This window comes from Physeter macrocephalus, chromosome 8, assembly GCF_002837175.3.
Source record: "Physeter macrocephalus isolate SW-GA chromosome 8, ASM283717v5, whole genome shotgun sequence".
In the NCBI taxonomy this organism is placed as follows: Eukaryota; Metazoa; Chordata; class Mammalia; order Artiodactyla; family Physeteridae; genus Physeter; species Physeter macrocephalus.
In genome coordinates, this window is record NC_041221.1 from 6,701,684 (window position 1) to 6,720,251 (window position 18,568).

Sequence of the window (18,568 nt, forward strand, 5' to 3'; positions counted from 1 at the left end):
AGGCGAGTCCATGGCCTGGGTGAGAGAGTCAATGTCTTACTCAGCTCCCCTCACCCAGAGGCATTAACACCTGCAAGCTTCACCCGAAATAACTCATCGCGGCCACTCTTTTTATCTTGGCAGCCTCTGGGAGACTTTCGCCAAGGTTCTGGTCTCTTTCAGTCAACATGACCAATTCCACATCCTTTTATTAATCACTAACCATTTCCCCTTGTAGTCAGCCCTGAAATCCCTGCTTTGATCTGCCTGACATGTCACATGGTGTGTGCTTCTGAACACAACCTCTCCCATAGCTGACTAAGAACTGGCAGGCCTGGCAGACACACACACAAGCAAGGGAGACATTTCCTGGAGACACTAGAAAAAGGGGAATTCTACCAGGAAATCAATGGCCATAAGCAGAGAATTTATTTTGTTCATTCCCTCTTTATTTATTGATTGATAGCCCTTTGGTATATGCTGAAAAATCAAATTTCAGTGGCTATCATAAACGCCCTACATCCCATCCAATTAGAGGGTCCATAACTTATTTAGTTCAAGAATTGACTGCGATTCTGAAAGTAAATTCTGATGTGCTGAATTAGGTGCTTAACCAAGAAGACTCACAGACAGGCCTTCTGGCAGCTTCCGTTAACTTTTCCAAAGGCACCAAGGCGTCTGCTGCTCCTAACGGAGTCAGAACGGCTTTTGATGGGATGCCTGTCTTGTAACCAAGACAAAGGACATGAGCAGATGCCCTTCATCCAGATCCACTTTCTTCCTTGGACCAGTCTCTATATAAACAGCCTTTATGACATTTCAAATGGGCATAATGATAAACCAGAAGCATGTCCAAAGGCACACGTAAAAATCCGTTGTCTCCCTGGAGCCTGACAGCAGATGCTTCCAGGGAAATCTGAGGGTAAGCACTGTACTGAATTTAACAAAAATAATTGAATGTTTGGAGCCCACCCCAAGGATCAAAAAGAAAATAGCCATTACCAGCAAGCATCTGATCTTACATGAGCTGAAACTGGCCACGTGATTAAAAACATTAAATAACAAATGATTTGCCTTTATTAAATATTTAGATCATTTCTATTTAACAAAAACGTGAACCTTTTTTCTTTGCACAGCTTAAGATGCAGGTAAGCTAAAGCTCATCTTTACTTCCTCTTGGCAACCCCTACACATACAAGTCAGTCTTGCCTATTCCCCTGCAGTAAAAAAATACCAAGTCGACTCTGCTTCTGCTGAAATTGCTGTCTGGTGCAAAGATCAAAGGGACCTCTTCCCCCTGCAGATTACTTGTCTATAGTTCCCTGGCTCCTCAGTGTGGTCTCAACTGCTCCCACTCGTCCAGGCTGCTCCAGAGTTAGCAGCCGCCTAGATCTTCCAGCTGTACAACTGGGCTTGTAAGGACACTAATTGCTAGTCTGTCAAGTCACCTCCAACCAAGAAGGAACATGCCCTCCAGACCCACTTCTCAGGCCCACATGAAGAGATAGGAATAAATTCAATAAAAGAAAATTACCCAGTCCTGTTTATACAATGCCACTAAGACCAGGAGGCTTTTTTTCTCTTTGTTAATAGGGATATTAAACAGTGCTGGGCCACAAAGTGGGGCAGAGGTTTTATGTCTGTTCCCTCAAGTGTCCACGTCCTTGACTTGCTTTGACCACCAGAAATCCACCGAGAAGCAATAAGTCCTTGAGCATTTCACATCTCTCCAAGGTATCGTTGGGCTAGGGATGCCTTTGGGAGGATACCTGCGCAGGCGAGGGGCCACCTGGGTTCTCATCCAAAGTGGAAGATGTTTCATCTCATTCCTTCTCTACCTTTTCTGTTTAAATTTGGTCCTTTTTTGTTATCGTAGAAAGACGGGATTGGCATGGCCAAGACCTAGGATGTAAAGGATTGTTTGGGTCTTGTTTCTTACCAATAAAGCCAGTTGGATAATTAGTCTGAATAAATATTAACATGAACCTTTTAACTATATTATCCATTAGCATCTATACAACTTCAGAGTTGTATGTATATGCTAGATTATAATGTTATATGATTCCACAGAGACGGGTTTAAAGAAGTGATATCTTAACTAGTAACCAAATGTATCTCATTCATTAATTTAATCAAGTAATGTGCATCTACTTTAAATTTATGTAGGATATGTCCTTGGAAACGGGTGCTGACTAGAGTCTTTTGTCCCTATGCTCCACTCTCTCCCTTCTTTATTCTCCCGTCTGGCCTTGGGGCAGAAAGCGTGAAAACCACATTTCCCAGGTTCCCTGGCCAACCAGCCCCCTGCTGGGTTCTACCAATGGGAGGCACCAGCAGCAAACCGGAAGGTGAGGGAAGGGAGATGCTATTTTTCCACCTTCTTGCAGTGCTTCTGGCAACAGCGTCAGCAGCAGCAAAGGCAGCGCTGTGGCTTCTGGGTTTCTGCTAAGTCAGCTCAGTTTTAGCAACAACAGTTTCGTGGCCAAGAAAACCAAAGCTGAGAGTCCCGCCATGTTCCTTGTGGCCTCTTCAAGCCTAATACGCTACCATGTGTAAAACAGCTAGTTAGTGGGAACCTGCTGTATAGCACAGGGAGCTCAGCTCGGTGCTCTGTGATGACCCAGATGGATGGGTGGGATGAGGGGGTGGGAGGGAGGTCCAAGAGGGAGGGGCTATATGTATACGTATAGCTGATTCACTTCATTGTACAGCAGAAACTAACACAACATCGTAAAGCAACTATACTCCGATAAAAATCATTAATTAATTAATTTCTTTTAAAAAGCCTAAGGGGATAGTGGCTTCCCGCAGTTACTAATCTTTAGGTAACCCTGCCTCCTCATTTTTCCTCCTTCATCCCTCTCAAATCATGTCCTGCATATTCTCTGTAGGAAGCACACCTCATTTTATAGCACTTTGCAAATATTGCATGCTTTACAAATTGGAGGTTCATGGCAACCACGTGTTGAGCAAGTCTATTGGTGCCATTTTCCCAACAGCATTTGCTCACTCCATGTCTTTGTGTCACGTTTCGGCAATTCTTGCAATATTTCAAATTTTCCCATTACTATTATATTTGTTATGGTGCTCTGTGATCAGTGATCTTCGATGCTACTATTATGACTCACTGAAGGCTCAGATGATGGTTAGCATTTTTTAGCAACAAAGTATTTTTTAATTAAGGTATATACATTGTTTTGGGGGGTATAATGCTATTGCACACCTAAAAGACTACAAAATAATGTAAACATACCTTTTACATATGCACTGGGAAACCAAAAAATTCGTGTGACTCACTTTATTGCAACATTCACTTTATTGCAGTGGTCTGGAACCAAACCCACAACATCTCCAAGATACGCCTGTATCAAATTCCTTCTTTGAGATACCTACAGTGGTTTCTAACAGAAAATTGCACTGATTGGAAACCGATCGATTCACCTTGTCATACAAAACATTTATCCCCCTAAACTGCATTTGCAATGAAGCAAATTTTAACCAGATGTTTAAAGATGATGCTAAAGTCATTTCATTCAGCCTGCCAAATCCATGGCAGAATCAGGAATAAAAGTTTAATTATATAAATTCTCCTTCTAAGACTCCATAAAATAGGCAGTGAGTGGGGCAACCCCTTTTCCAAATAGCTTTGGTTTGGATTTTATGCTTGTTGGGTTTGGGTTTGTCCATGTGGGTCACGTGCTGGCCTGCTGCGGGATCTCAGGATTGTCACTGAGTTTGCACGGCTATTCCCTGACCTAACGAGGCAGATATTGGATGCCAGAGCTCTGATCCACGCACACGCACAGGATATGGACATAAGAGCTCCCCAAACCAGCTGGAAAGAGTCCCCGTGGGAATACTCCATGACATAGTAATCAAAGTCAAACGGCAGAGCAAATTGAACTGGTTCATTAATTATGAAAATTCTCTCACAAAGTGACATCTTGTTAACTATGTGGAAGCTTAGCACATTTTCACAAGGTCCTTGCTGTCTACTCAGATCTAAAATGTCGCATTTAGTAATAAATAGAGGAGCTTTTTTTCCTTGTTGAAGAAGAAAAGCTCTTTTATGCCTAACCCACATCTAAACATATACTTGTGTGTTTCCCTATGGCCACTAGGTTGTGGATAGAGGTAGCGAACTGAGAGAAGAAAGTTTACAATACCAGAATGTGCTTTACAAAGATGTATAGGAGGAATTAGGAAAATAGATGTTGGTTGTTTTAAAACCTCTAAATCCATGTCAACTGCCCATACACCGGGGCTTACGGGGCTTACTTACTTCAGCTGTTGTACCGAAAGCTGGCCTTTTTTCTCTATGAATGCTGGCTAAAAGAGTGAAAAGAATCTGTGCCTTCTCTCCACTATCATTCAAAGGAACTTCAGTTCCTTAGGTCTTTTCCTCCTTCAACATGGGGGGATAAGCAGTTTAAGTGACTAAATGTTCCCTTTCAATAGTCAGACCTTTTACATAAACTGAGACAGTCATTAGACAGTTTGACTTACCTCCTTCAAGTCTCTTACCTCTCTATAAGATGGGTGTCTCATCTACCCAATCTTATGACAAGGCCTGATCACTGGAAATCCTTTCTAGATCAGTTAGTTAGGTTACTGATTTGGCTGCTGTAACAACGGCCAAAGTAACTGTCTTAAACTGAGAGAAGTTATTTCTTTCACATAATGGTCTAATCGTAAGTATTTAAAGAGTGCTATGCCACCCCATATCATCAAAGTCCCATCTCTGACTTCCTCCTCTGTCATTCAAAATACATGGCTTCCATTTTGCCAGTTACTGATACGTATACGCCTAGGCCAGTCCACAGAGGCCAAATAACAGCCCCTGTCCACAGCCCCTCAAGGTCAGATCCCATTGGCCAGAACTTAGTTTCGCGGCACTCCTCACGCAAGAGAATATGGGAAAGTCTTTGTCCTGGGCTGCCGATCGCTCAACAATACTAAAGAAGGAGGGCAGTGACTGGCCACCTCTGCCACGCTCTCCCTTTTGTTAAGGTGCAGTGTGTCCCTAAGTATTGGCACAGGGAAGGCACAAAATAGATAATTGTTAAATGAACAAATAAACAAATGAGTGGATGAAATCCTTAAGGGAATGCTAATTTAAAAACAGATATGAGGGCTTCCCTGGTGGCGCAGTGGTTGAGAGTCCGCCTGCCGATGCAGGGGACACGGGTTCGTGCCCCGGTCCGGGAAGGTCCCACATGCCGCGGAGCGGCTGGGCCCGTGAGCCATGGCCGCTGAGCCTGCGCGTCCGGAGCCTGTGCTCCGCAACGGGAGAGGCCACAGCAGTGAGAGGCCCGCGTACCGCAAAAAAAAATAATAATAAAATAAAATAAAAACAGATATGAGGACAGATTGCTAGGACGTCCATGGTTCATTTCTTCATCACTCTCTCAGAAGTGAAATTTAGGTTTAATTAGATAATTAAGTTGACCTAGAAATCTTATATTTGTATGTCCGAATCAGAATAGTGATGTAAATACCCAATGATGACTCCATCAGATTTTTCTCCAGAATTTTACAAACTCATACGGTCATGGAACCCTTCTGTCAGAAAATATCCACTAACAATTCATGAGACATTCATGAAAAACATTCTCCTGCCCAAAATCTTAGCAGAAAAATAGAATTCAACCATTCATCTTCTCAGGTAGGACCTTAAGGAAATCATTCTATACACAGCAAAATATATATTTTTTAAAAGCAACAACACACAGCAAAACTACTCTGACATCATAATGGTGGATACATGCTATTAAACATTTGGCCAAACCCATAAAATATACAACACCAGGAGTGAACTGTAAGGTAAACTATGGACTTCGGGTGATTTTGATGTGTCAGTGGAGGTCCATTCATTGTAACAAGTGCAGCACTTTGGTGGGAGATGCTGATGGCGGGGGAGTCCACGCATGCGGAGTTGAGGGGGTATATGGGAAATCCCTGTACATCCTGCTCAGTTTTGCTGTGCAGTAAAACTTCTCTAAAAAAATAAAATCTATTTCTGAAAAAAGCAAAAGAGAAGCCTTTTCAGAGCACACTAACAATGGTTCCATGGTATCTTGCCATGACTGCGAATGACTAGACGGGTTGACCTGCCACCTTACGTGACATCCTCTTCTCCCCAGTGATTTCCCCACAATCATGGAAGGTTAGAAATGGCAGGGACCTTCAAATGTCATCGAAGCCATCCATCTGTGTTCAGATCCTGATGTCACCGCAGGACTGGGAGAAAACAACATCAGAACGAAACTTCATGACATGATCTCATTCATATGCAGGGTCTGGATAACATCACTTCCACTTTAAATAAGCACTGAAAAGGGAAGATTATCCAGACAGACGATCTTAGATGCACTATATTTGTGGACTAGGCGACTGTGACCAACAGTCCCAGGAAATCTGGCATTTGTTTGGAAAACACGTCTGGATTTTGAAAGGGCTCTGCCTAACACCTTCAGTGTGTGCCCAGAGGTCTTCGAGGAAGCACACTCATACAGAGGATGCGACTGTGTGAGGAATTTTGATTGATGTCACTTTCATGCAGCAACTCTTGCTCAAAAGGGAAGTTAGTCCAGTTCCGCTTTGAAACAGCTTCTCAGCAGCAGGTGGCCACCAACCACTCAGAAAGCAGGCATGTGAACGCAGCTGTCTTGAAATTCCACTGTTTTGTAATGATTCTCCCTTAATCCATTAAAAGGGCATGAGAGAGAGGGCAGAGAAGGTTGATTTTTAGTAGACAATAGTCTCTTGGAATTACAAAACTCAATATATCATGGAGACACTGGTTCCTTTCTCCTATTTCGAAGAATTGTTATAAAATACTTGAACTAACTAAAAGCTCAGCGTTGGAGACCCCTCTGTAATTAGCATGGTTTGGAGGAGGAGAGTTGAGGAGGAAGTCCATTGAAAATAGTCTGGAGTAATCTATTAGGCAGCTCTCTACACTTTTCCACCATAATTTTCATTTTTCCCCTAATGAGTTCTTTTTTTGTCTCAAGTTTCTATATTTAGTCTGGAAACCTTCCAGACTGGGAGATTTTTTTTATAACTTCCTTTTTAATTGAACTATGGTTGATTTACAATATTGTGTTAGTTTCAGGTGTACAGCAAAGTGATTTAGTCATACATATATATATATATATATTCTTTTTTCAGATTCTTTTCCATTATAGGTTATTACAAGATACTGAATCTAGTTCCCTGTGCTCTACAGCAAATCCTTGTTGTTTATTTTATATATAGTGGTGTGTAACTGTTAACCCCATACTCCTAATTTATCCCTCCCCCCTTTCCCCTTTGGTAACCATACATTTGTTTTCTATGTCCACCAATGAATTCTGAGTCTCCAGAAATTAGAAAGACTATTTCTGAATTTACCTGGGCAGGAATCCATTTTAATGAAACTAAGTCTGGAGACTGAGGGAAACTAGATAATAATCGAAGTAATTGTGCTAATTTTAAAAAGAAAAGAAAAAGAGCAAGGTTAATGTTGGTTATGGTAAATATTAATGAAAAATATGTGTTATTCAAGGTAGTCACTAAAAGGATGGAAATATTTTCAAATGTGGTTCATTCCAATTGAAACAGGAAGGGAAGCAAAAACATCAGCACCTGACAAGGCAGTTAACCTCACTAAGTGACAGCAGCTCTGCCCCTGTGGGGAGGAAACCGCCCTCCTCCCAGTGGGGGGCTGGACCAGCTCACTCCAACCAGCAGCCTCTGGAGAAAGAGTCATGGACACACACACACACACACACACACACGCACACACGCGCACAGAGAGACAACAGCCAGCCAGAGAGTGTGAAAGAGAGAGGGGCTACACCAACCCCTTCAGGACCACGGCAGCCAAAAGATATCCTTCAAGAAGGAAAGGAATCACGGAAAAGAGCTGAAGGTGGAGGCGCTGGGGGCAGTCCCAGGCACTTCCGGTTTTGCGCTGCCCAGCTGGAACAGATTTTTGCTCAAATAAACTTACAGTTTTTTAAAAGAAAAAGAAAAATAGTTAATGGATAACTTAGGTCAAAATCTTGTTGGGAGAGGGTTGACCAGTTTTCTGGATTCAGGGGTCCTGAGACAAAAGCCTAAATGTCACCGGCAGGCAATTCAGGTAAGGAAGCCAGAACAGACTTGGAATGAAAGGGAATGGGGCCCCCCAGGAATAACACACTGTAAATGTTCAGGCCTTAGGGATTTGCAACTTGAAGAAAATGGCCAAAAGTTACTTCTGAAAGCTAGGAAAATGTACAGAAAACACAAGCATCTAACAAAGGAGGGTTGTGAAGTGGGAGAAAGGGATGACCTTGGCTTCTATGAGTCTATGCGCCTACTTTTAATTTCCTTCACTAAAAAAAAAAAAAAAAATTGTGTAATGATACTTTTAAAACCCATAAGTAGAAAACCTAGCTGGGAAATAATCAGTGTGAGTGGCAGAGCATAGATACACTAAGACCCCTACATACGAACCTTCACGTTGCAAACTTTCAAAGATGAGAATGTGCGTTCGTATGTCCAATCACGTAAGTCAGTTCACGTGCCTGGCGTACACTGTCACGCGTGTGCATCCTCTACAAGCGGCTGTGCTTTTGTGTACTTACTTTGTGTAGCTTACTAATGAAGACTTGATGGAATTGGAGGCCCAGAGAAAGGACGAAGAGAGACAAGAGGAAGAAGAAGTAACTGAAGAACTGAAGAGATTCACGATGCAGGAAATGGCAAGGGGATTTTCTTTATATGAGGAGGCACTGTTGGGGCTTCCCTGGTGGCGCAGTGGTTATTAAGAATCCGCCTGCCAATGCAGGAGACATGGGTTTGATCCCTGGTCTTGGAAGATCCCACATGCTGTGGGGCAACTAAGCCCATGCACCACAACTACTGAGCCTGCGCTCTAGAGCCTGTGAGCCACAACTACTGAGCCTTTGTGCCACAACTACTGAAGCCTGCGCACCTAGAGCCCGTGCTCCGCAACAAGAGAAGCCACCGCAATGACAAACCCACTCGCCGCAACTAGAGAAAATCCACGCACAGCAACAAAGACCCAACGCAGCCAAAAATTAATTAACGAATTAATTAATTTTTGAAAAAGAAGGAGGCACTGTTCGTTTTTGAGGCACAGGACCCAAATGTAGCACGGTACGCGAAGGTTGCAGCAGCCGTTCAGAATGCAACCCAGTGCTACCATGTCATCTTTGACGAGAAAAAAAGAGCTACTACCCAGACACCACCGGATTGTTTTTTTCAAGAGGGTAGATAAAATTGAATCCAGCAAGGAACCAGAACCTGTGCCATCAACGTCAGGTGTGGGTGAAATTGCAGCTTGCCCTCCGTCTCCTATTGCTGACAACCCTTCGGCTCTACCATCTCCCACCTCCTCTTCCTCCTCCAGTCAGTAACTCTTCTTGCCTGTGCACTCGATGCCAGCCCCTGCATGCCAGCTGTTGGACTGTACTACTGTACTTTTCAAGGTACTGTACTGTAAGATTTAAAATGTTTTATTTTTTGTGTTTGTTTATTATGTATTATCTGTGTGAAAAGTATTATAAACCTATTACAGTGCAGTACTACACAGCCAATTGTGTTAGTTGGGTACCTAGGCTAACTCTGTTGGACTTACGAACAAATTGGACTTAACGATCGTGCTCTCAGAACGGAACTTGTTCGTATGTAGGGGACTTACTGTATTCTCCTATTTATCTAACTTCCCTGTAAGAGAAGCCACAGGCTCCACATTACAGAAGGGTAAACGGGTGCCGTGTTTTGATTTTTTCAAGATTTTGATTTAATCTAATCAAGATATTGGGGTTTAGGGGGTGGAGTCAACTACCCTAGGACGGCGGATCCAGTTACAGGCTTGAGGTGCACTCAGATCTAGACCCTTCCTCCTGACTTGACTCAGCTCAGCATCACCATCCGGCCGCACTGGGCACTCCACCAGGAGACCCTGCAGACCCTCAATGAACTCAGAACCTTCCCTTCTCTCACCCTCTTTCCTCTTTCACTTTCATCTCCCTTCTCCTCTCAACTTTCTCTGCCACTGTCTTCTGCATCTCAGTTAATGAGGTCACTACCCGTCTGATTTCCAATGCTAGGAATATTCAGGCATATCCCTGACTAAATAACTCTGCAACCTCCCTCACCTATAGGATAAAATCCAAACCTTTCCGTCTCCATTGAGAAGAGCCTTTCACGTTCAGGTCCCCAACTACCTTCCAAACCCTCCCTACCCTATGCTCCCAATTCACCCCAGTGTCCTGCAAGACTCCACACCCGATCACGTTCCAGTGCCCTTGGACATACTCCCTTCATTTGCGGCACCCTCCTACTCTCCTTTGCCTCGGGAACTGCTGCCCCACTTCAAGGTTCTGCTGAAGCATCCCCTCTTCTGTGAAGACCTCCCTAAGCCCCCAGGCAAAGTCTGTCAGTCTGTCTTTCATCCTCTTGGGTTTATAGAATAGCACTTGCCCTGCTGACTGCTAACCATTGTGTTTTTGAGACTCTCTTCCCCAGTGAGCTGTTAGAAGGCATGGAGATCTCTTATTCATCTTTGTGTGGGAGCAGTAAGCACCTTAGTGACCTTACCTAACATTGCAACATACACATACACACATCCTGCTGTGTTTTCACCACAGCACTAATGTATACACACTTTGCCTGCTGATTTATTATCTGGCTCCCTCCACTAGAATACGAGCTCCATGAAAGCAGGTATTTTGGTCTATTCTGTTCTCTCCTCTACCACCAGTTCCCAGAACAATACCTGGCATGTGGTAGATGCTTAATAAATATTCTGATGAATGTGCATCCAAAATGATTAGAATGGTGTCTACACATTCAACGTATTCATTGTTGAATGAAAGCAAAATCCCACCTGCCTCTTAGAACTTTCCTCGGCTTTCTTCCACCTTTATTCACCTCCTCTGAACTCCTACAATAGCTACAGTGAGGTCCCACTACTCTCAGTACTTTGTTCATTAATGTATTTTAATCTTGTCTCTCTAAGGAGATGATAAAAATTCCAAGGGCAAGCGCCACATCTTCTAAGAAAGATAATGTTAAATATAACTGGTGCCAGGTGCTTCCAAAGTGATTTATTGTATCACTTAATTATCTCCCAAACATCTACAAAATTAGTTCGCTATTCCGATTTGGCATATAAGGTAACTGAGGTGCCGACGTACCCACATTCTCAAGGCCTTTAAGTAGCAAAATCAGGATTCAAACCAGGTTTGACTCTAACTTCTGTGTTCCTTCCACTAACCCACATTGCTTCTGAGTTAATGTAGCTCACTGTTCATTTTTCCAAAAATATAGAAAATCCAAAAACAGAAAAACAATCACCCACAAACTCTTCATCCAAAGACAATCACTATTAACATTTATTCTATGACTTGGTCTTTTTTATTCCACACATTTTTAAATAGTTGTGGTCATACTATATCTAAAAAATGGTTATACCAACTTTCTAAGTAAGATTTTAAGTTTGTATCCCATATTTATAATAAATGTTAGGATATGATCATTATTGTCTGTTTATCCATGAAGCTAAACGTTTTTTCAAGGTTTTCTTAATGTGTACTTTCTCCCTTTGTGAATTATTTATTCTTTCCCTACTTACCTAGTTGAGGTCTTAATAATTTTCTTGTACATTTTATAAAGTATACTTTCTGAAAACTGTTGAGACATTAGATTTTTAAAATTTTAACCAAAAAGAATTGTAACTATGTGAGATGACGGATGTGATGGATATGTGAACAAGCTTATTGTGGTGATTTGTTCACCACATATACGTACATCCAATCTTTATGTTGTACACCTTAAACTTACACAGTTTATGTAAATCATGCCTCAGTGAAGCTGGAAAAAAAGAATACTTTCTTACCCATTTTTTCTGAGTTATTTTCTATGCTATTCCTCAATTCTCTTACCCAATAAGTGCCTAGCATTGTGCTGAGTGCAAAATGAACGTGACATAATAGTGCTGATTAATCATTTAAAATTATTCACCCAACCAAGTGATCGTGGTCCACATCATCAGTAATGTCATATTGATATCATGTCTTCCTGATATGAAACAATAAGAAAAGCACTTCATCTCCATGGTCTTCTTCCCCAAAATCCATAACCCCAGTCTCATCATGAGAAAACATCCGACAAACTCAAGTTGAGGGACATTCTAAGAAATACTTGACCAGTTCCTTCAGAAATGTCAAGGTCTTGACAGATGAGGAAAGACTGAGAAATTGCCAGAGATTGGAGAAGATTAAGGAGACACAATGACCAAATGTAACATGGTATCCTGGATTAGATTCTTTATATAGAGAGGGCATTAGTGGAAAAGCTAGTGAGATCAGAATAAAGCCTGTAGTCTGAGTAACAGTACTGTACCAATGTTAATGTCTCAGTTTTGATAAGATACCTTGTTAGATGAGATGCTGACATTAAGGGAAACGGGGTAGAGAGCTTACAGGAAATCTCTGTACTATTTTTCCAACTCTTCTATAAATCTGGTTATTTCAACATAAAAATTTTTTTCTTTAAATGATTCACTCTGGATACATAGCTAGTATCATTTCACAGAAGAGCACAGCTTTACCTAACACAACCTTAGTTCTTTCAACAACCTTAAATGCCAGAATAAAGAACTATTTATTGGCTTCATAATAAATCAGAGGATAGCTGAAACCCAGAAATATAATGTACTGGATGTGAGTTTGCCAAGTTGGAAAAGCGATCAGAAACAAGACTCGCTCAGTTAGACAGGTCAAAAATCACCTTTCTAAGGCAGAGAAAGTGGACCAGACAAACTAAATACAAGGTCCCCTAAAGCAGAATGGTGTGTTGGAAACAGTCTGAGTTCTGAAGTTGAATCCTGGCACTGCTCTTCTCCATTTGGTTGGGGACCTTAGGAAAGTAAACAACCTTCCAGAGTCTCGGCTTCTTCAAGTTTGAAATTTAAATAGTTATATTTCTTTTATGGGCCTCCAGAGGCGGGATCATCAAACTTTCTTCCTAAGATAAGAAATATGTTGGGTTCTGTGGGTCAGATGCTCTGAGTCACAGCTATTCAACTCTGCCAATGTAGTTTGAAAGTAGCCACAGACAACACTTAAAAGTGTGGCCAGAGGCTCAAAGAAGAGATTAGCTGGGGAAGAAGAAGAAGACAGAGTAGAAGAGATTGATAACTTCCATATGCCACAGAATTCCCCCATTTCATTGCCAGGATGATGGTGAGGGTAGCACTGTCTACAGAGACCTTCATTTCCAAATGTAAATATTGTTCATGTATTAGCACCCTCGGAATACAGCAGCTATAACGCGTTTGCTGTACTTTTAAATATTCAGTACAATTATAGAAGACAAGAAAAATAAATGGGGTGGGGCTGAAACCCAAAGGGTATATTACCTAGATGGTAAGTAAGCTAGTGGCTTGTGCAAGGCAGGTGAAATTCATTGATGTGTTCAGTAAACAGTGTGTTAGCCGTAGGTAGTGAGTAAGCATATAGCATAATCCAGAAGATATGCATATCTTGAAATAGCACAGTCATATAGGATGTATCCAAATATTCGTCTTCTTATAAGCATATCAATCATTTTAGATTAGGGCCCACCCTAGTGACCTCATTTTTTTTTTGGCCGTGCCTTGAGGCAAGTGGGATCTTAGCTCCCCGACGAGGGATCGAACCCACACCCCCTGAAATGGAAGCATGGAGTCTTAACCACTGAACCACCAGGGAAGTCTCGACCTCACTTTAATTTAATTACCTCTGCAAAGACCCTATCTCCAAACATGGTCACACCATGAGGCACTGATGGTTAGGATTTCAACATATGAATTCAGCTGGGATGGGGGACATGATTCAGTCCATAACACTTGACTTTTCCAACGTCTAGATGCCACCTGCATTCCTTGGCTCATGGTCGCCTCCTTCGTCTTCAAAGCCAGCAGTATAGCATATTCAAATAGACATCTAGGGCTTCCCTGGTGGTGCAGTGGTTGAGAGTCCGCCTGCCGATGCAGGGGACACGGGTTCGAGCCCCGGTCTGGGAGGATCCCACATGCCGCGGAGCAACTGGGCCCGTGAGTCACAACTACTGAGCCTGCGCGTCCAGGGCCTGTGCTCCGCAACAAGGGAGGCCGCGACAGCGAGAGGCCCGCGCGCCGCGATGAAGAGTGACCCCCGCTCGCCGCAACTAGAGAAAGCCCTCGCACAGAAACGAAGACCCAGCACAGCCAAAAATAATTTAATTAATTAATTTTTTTTTTAAATAGACATCTATCTCTCTGACCTCTGCTTCCATCATCACATCATCTTCTCTAACTCTGATTCCCCAGCCTCCCACTTTCCTAAAAGGACTCTTGTGATTACATTGGATCCACCTGATAATCCAGGATAACCTCCCCATTGCAAGCCCCAGTATCACATCTGCAAAGTCGCTTTGCCATGTAAAGTTACATGTTCACAGTTCTAGGAACTAAGACGTGGGCATCCTTGGGTGCCATTATTCTGCTTAACACAACCAGTCAGCAGGTTGATTGGGGACCTACAGCTACTGGCTGGACATCTTTCCAATAGAGCAAGGATGTTCTGGTTACAGGCACCTCTCATCTACTGAACACCTTGTTTAACCTCAGCTCTAGTCCTTGTAAGCACACCATGGACAGACAAGGCTGATGCAGCAGACAGACAGTCAGAACGTAGCCCAGGGTTCCAGAATCCTGGAATTATGGTCTTTCCACCCTGCAGGCACTGGATCCTAAGTGCGTTCATCACCCCATCAACTTCTCCTTGCTTTTCACTGCATGTCTTGAATTGGTGGAATAAACCATGTGATTTGAGCGTCTTATGTGGTCTGTGAGCCTTTCTGTTCTGTGACAGCCTGCCTGGTAGGGTCTTAAGAGGCTGCCACAGCATCAAGGTCATTTTCCATACATCATCAGCTTTCATACAGAAGCAGATTGTTGAGCCAACAGAACACTGTGAAATTTGATGGAGAAGGGTATGTAAGCCTTGGGCTCAGAGAGGGTGGAGCTGGGTGGAATCCAGCAATGAGCAGCCCAGGATCCCACGAAGGCCTCAGCATCAGAGGACTGGGGGTGACCAAGAATCCACCATGGAGGAGGAAGACCCTGCCGGCCAACTTCCCCGGGCACGCTGCCCAGACCAGCCCTGTCCAACAGTGCCCGAGGCTCATGCCAGGCCAGATTCCAGGGCATTGTGTCATTTGAGACAGTTAGACGCACCAATGAACATTGAATAGTGTGGGAAATCTGACAGTCAGGATACCAACGGGAGGGCCAGGAAAGGAACAGCGAACAGAGCTCCTGTTTCCTCTTTTGTGTTGTTTCTGAGCCGTAACTTCCATAATTTGTGAAATCCAAAGCAGAAAAAAGAATGTGAAAAGACTTGTGCATTCATAGGTTTAAAACACTTTCTGCTCTTTTCCCAAAATACCAAAATCAGAAGCATTCCAGATTTCAGGAAGGAAATACATATTTAATTTAATTTATTTTTTTTAAAGGAATGCCATTTGAAAAACATTAAGAGATGCTCTTGTATACCAAAAGCTGACTTTTAGAAATGAATTTATTTTTACTTTAAAAAGGCTTTAAAGAGTAAATATCCTTTTAATTCAATGTCAATCTTTTAAAAATTAAAAAAAGAGCTTTTCTCAATAGTAATTGTCACATTTCAAACCCCTACATTTTGGATATTTTTGGAAAATGAAAATAAAATGTGTCCTATCTGGTGAAGACACGTGGAGTGTTACAAGGACCACCCCCAAAACTCTGCCCTTTAGATTCCAAATTCTAGATCAGGACGAGCCCTGCGTCTGTCATCTACATTAAGCCACCACAGTGATTGGAATAAAGTGTTTCCTTGAGGGATGGGCATCCTTAATAATTCATAGGTGACCACTCACAGGTCCCTCCAAGTGACAGAAGACCCTCTCAACCCTACAGAGCTGGGTAACTGAGTCCAAATAATAGGGTTATGAAAAGCAACCTTTTCTGATAGAAACCTTCAGAGTTCAGTTTGCAGGAAATACCTGCTACTGGTGTAAGACCAGGAGAAAAATAGTTTATTTGCAAAACAGAACAATCCAGGTTTCCTACCCCTAATGTTGTCTTATGTGAAGAGATGCTACATGAGAAACACTTTCCAGACTTCAGGTACAATCCTAGTATCAGAATCCCCTGATCCAGCCCCGAGTTTATAACAAAGAAGAATACCAGCATATAACAAATAAAACATATAATGAAAAGGATAGAGAATTCTTCCTGAGAAAGTCTGCATTCTGCTTTCATATCAAGAATACATGTGTCCTCCCTTTAATTCCAATTACAGATATTTATTCTAAGGAATTAATCAGAGTTGTGAAAAATGTATATATAACAATATTTATTTCAGCATCATTTCTGAAGTAAATTTGGAGCAACCTAAGTGTCCACCAATAGGAAAATGATTAAACAAAGTGAAGCACGGGCAAAAGATGGAATAATACGTTACCGTTAAAAGCTGGGTTTTTGAAGAGTAATAATACGGGGGTATGTTCATGATATAATGTAATATGAAAAGGAGCATATAAAATTATAAACACAATCTGATTTCAATTTTGTTTCTAAAATGGTAAGGATTATTATTTTCATGATACCTTCTTGTTTTTTCCAAGTTTTCTACACTGTAAATGTATCACTTCCATAATTGGGGGGTGGGGAGTATATATTATTCAAAAAAATGGATTTAATCCAGAAAACTCTCCCTTTTTAATTCTGTTTTTTTAATTCTACTGTTTAATTCTACTGTTTTTACAATAGCCCAGCACATGGACGTGAAAAGTGGCTACAATGAAGGCTGCAATGACCACAACACTGTGGGCTGTTTCTCCCCAGGCCTCAGCATCCCCCATCTAAGACCGCGCCTGCACCCCCAGGGGAAACACTACAGACAGTCCGGGGAACCTGCCCGACGATTTCCGTTACTTTGATAATTCAAAGTTTGACCACAAGGCAGCATTAGTAGAGCGGGTCCTGTCTATTCAACAGCAGACGATCCTGCCCCCCAATAATAACAGGTAAGCAGTTCAACAAATGTACTCTCCTCCTAAACAATACTTACAAGGCTCTAGCACACGTGTGTTGACACAGAAAGTGCCATCGAAGTGTGTGTGTGCGCAGGAGCCTGTGGGCAAGAGAGAAGGCGAGGGAGAGAAGAAGGGGGAGGGAGAAAGAGAAGGGACGGAGAAGGGGGAGGGGAGGGAACAAAGGGAGGGAGTGTTCACACCAATGACTCCAGTCTGTGCCTGGCTAATTTAAGAATTCGCTGACTCTAAAATTTTCCTAACATTTCCAGGATAGGGAAGAACTAAGAACTCTAATCCCGACTAAAGGAGAATAGCCCCTTCTGTTCCTTCTTCCAACAACTTAACACGAACATCACCAGCTTTGTCTGTGTACACAAGTCGTCTAGAGCACTTGAAACTGGTGCCCAGCGAAAAAGGAGAATTGAGCCCTTCTTTCAACAGGATTCCCCAGCCCGGACTGCAGGCGTTATCTGCATGCATTAATGCGTATGCAAATTACCGCCGATCTAGCACGGACACCGAGAGACATCTAGTGACAAGTTGGGTGAAAAACAGGACAACATACAGACCACAGAGAGGAAGCAATGTGCCATCCACCTGCAATTGTACTTTATTCAATAAACTGTTATTAAACATCTAATGTGCTAGGCACCAAGCTAAGTTTGGGGGAATACGAAGAACAAGGCAAACAAAAGAAGAATTTTCCATCATTTGTATCACATTTGTATCAGAATTTTCCATAATTTGTAAATATCTCTCATTGGAAAATGTCTCTCTTCTGCTGTCTCTATTTACGAAACATAAAACAAAGTCCCACGTTCAAAACAGAGCATCTCTCAAAGGAAAGCCAAATTATTTGCTTTCCCATGGTAAGACGATGATTTTCCAAAAGCTCTAGGATTAAAAGAATATCCTGTCAGTAATTCCAAATTTGCAATCCTTGCAAAAGGCTGGGTTTTTTCTTTGATTTTTATAACACTTTCCCCATATGCCCTCTCCCAACCCAGAGGGCTGAGCAGAACAGAAATAGTGCTTTTAAAGTGAGTTTATATAAATTTTGTTCTGATAAGGTTAGAAATTAATTTCATAACATTCTTTACTTTAATCAGTTCAAGCATCAGGCTCACAAACTAACCAAAAGAAAACATAAAACTAACATTCTGAATTCAGGTCTCCTTAATACTATCAATAGTTTGTACACGGAAACTTTTCTATACTAAGAGTGGAAAGGTACCTCTGTGTGCGTGTGTGTGCATGTGTGCGTGTGTGTGTTTAATCTCTGAATACCTCCCATCACTAAGAAATATCAATATGTGGAAATTCTAAGCTGTATTTTATCTTCAATTATATCATACTGTATTGCATATATAAAATGGTACATTGCAAATCACTCCATCATACGTTTCTTTTCCTTGTAAGAGAAGGAAAACAGTTCAGTACTCTGCACCTCGAGCGCTACAGAGGTTTGTGAGCAACCATAAGAAATGTT

General features: G+C 42.1%; 1 protein-coding gene across 15 annotated transcripts in view; it reads right to left on the reverse strand.

Moving 5' to 3' along the window:
- SETD4 (SET domain containing 4) overlaps positions 1-18,568 on the reverse strand; it is a 468,053-nt gene that overhangs the window by 328,561 nt on the left and 120,924 nt on the right. For 2 of the 15 annotated variants that reach the window (XR_008618007.1, XR_003680791.2), the window contains one exon: positions 5,663-6,678. The exons of the other annotated variants lie outside the window; for them this stretch is intronic. The gene's annotated coding sequence lies outside the window, so the exon portion shown is untranslated. Of the gene's footprint in view, positions 1-5,662; positions 6,679-18,568 lie in introns of those variants that run through there. 15 annotated transcript variants of the gene reach the window in all.